Source organism: Prionailurus viverrinus, chromosome D3 (assembly GCF_022837055.1).
Source record: "Prionailurus viverrinus isolate Anna chromosome D3, UM_Priviv_1.0, whole genome shotgun sequence".
In the NCBI taxonomy this organism is placed as follows: domain Eukaryota; kingdom Metazoa; phylum Chordata; class Mammalia; order Carnivora; family Felidae; genus Prionailurus; species Prionailurus viverrinus.
In genome coordinates this window covers 44,060,851-44,062,874 of record NC_062572.1, presented here as the reverse complement: position 1 = coordinate 44,062,874, position 2,024 = coordinate 44,060,851, and positions in this window count along the sequence as shown.

Sequence of the window (2,024 nt, the reverse complement as noted above, 5' to 3'; positions counted from 1 at the left end):
AGACATCTTTCTGGATGCTAGTATGCCACAAAAAACAGAATAAAGACTACGAGTCTCTTCTTGGATGCCCTGTTTCCCAGGTCCCAAAAGGTAGAGGATTAGGGGGTATGGAGGAGCTAAAGAGAAGGTGTGAACATTTCTCTGAAAAGTATTTTAACTTGTATTTGAATGAATATTTACTTGAAAGAGACTTTGTTAACTTGAAAGGAATTGAATTACTTTTATTTAGCAAATTTTAAAATCCCTCTCCTTACTGCACCCCTGACCAGCTGTTGTCATGGGCATAGGAATACCAAAGCAGGAGAAGATACAGAAAATAAAAGTTACAGTTTTTAGACATGGATTTATGATTTTTAATATTTGATTTCATTATATACAATAATTTATTCTTACAAGAACACTATCTTCTATTTTTCTGGGGAATAAAACCATCAAAAAGACCCATTATTCTTTTATTCTATACTCTGTTCTGGGCACCAAAACAAAGCTGTTTCAAACTGGCAATATTCATAGTATTTTATTTAAAAACTCATGCCAGGGGTACAATAATGTAATCTAGTATGTTTTTTCCCTCATATGATATTTGGTCTATAGTTTGGTGGACAGAATTTTCACATTCTTTTTTGTTTTTGTCAAGTTAGCTAACATACAGTGTAGTGTTGACTTCAGGAATAGATTCCCATGATTCATCACTTGCATACAACACCCTGTGCTCATCCCAACAAGTTCCCTCCTCAATGCCCATCACCCATTTTCCCCACTCCCACCAACTCTCGATTTATTCTCTGTATTTAAGAGTCTCTTATGGTTTGCCTCCCTCTCTGTTCATATATTATTTTTCCTTCCCTTCCCATATGATCTTCTGTTAAGTTTCTGAAATTCCACATATGAGTGAATCATATGGTATCTGTCTTTTTCTGACTGACTTATTTCACTTAGCATAATACCCTCCAGTTCCATCCAAGTTGTTGTCTCATATCCATGTCTCTATATCTATCTATCTCTATCTCTATCTTTATCTCTATTTCTATCTCTATATCTATCTATATCATCTATATAATCTATATATCTATATCTCTCTATATCTCTCTCTATATATCTATCTGTATCTCACAGCTTCTTTTTTATTAATTTTTAATATAATTTATTGTCAAACTGATTTACATACAACACCCAGTGCTCATCCCAACAAGTGCCCTCCTCAATGCCCATCACCCACTTTCCCCTCTCCCCTACCCCCATCAACCCTCAGTTTGTTCTCAGTATCCAAGAGTCTCTTATGGTTTGTCTCCCTCCCTCTCTGTAACACTTTTTCCCCCCCTCCCCCTCCCCCATGGTCTTCGTTAAGTTTCTCAAGATCCACATATGAGTGCAAACACATGGTATCTGTATTTCCCTGCCTGGCTTATTTCATTTAGCATAAGACCCTCCAGTTCCATCCATGTTGCTGCAAATGGCCAGATTTCATTCTTTCTCATTGCCAAGTAGTATTCCATTGTATATATAAACCACATCTTCTTTATCCATTTGTCAGTTGTTGGACATTTAGGGCCTTTCCATAATTTGGCTATTGTTGAAAGTGCTGCTATAAACATTGGGGTACATGTGCTCCTGCGAATCAGTACTCCTCTATCCTTTGGATAAATTCCTAGTAGTGCTATTCCTGGGTCATAGGGCAATTCTATTTTTAATTTTTGTTAGAAAATTAACACTCTGTTTTCCAGAGTGGCTGCACCAGCTTGCATTCCCACAAGAGGGTTCCCCTTTGTCCACATCCTCACTGACATCTGTTGTTTCCTGAGTTGTTAATTTTAGCTGCTCTGACTGGTGTGAGGTGGTATCTCAATGTTGTTTTGATTTGTATTTCCCTGATGATAAGGGAAAGTGTGTCTTTTCATGTGTCTGTTGGACATCTGGATGTCTTCTTTGGAAAAGTGTCTATTCATGTCTTCTGCCCATTTCTTTACTGGATTATTTGTTTTTAGATATTGAGTTTGCTGAGTTTTTAAATAGATTTTTGTTAC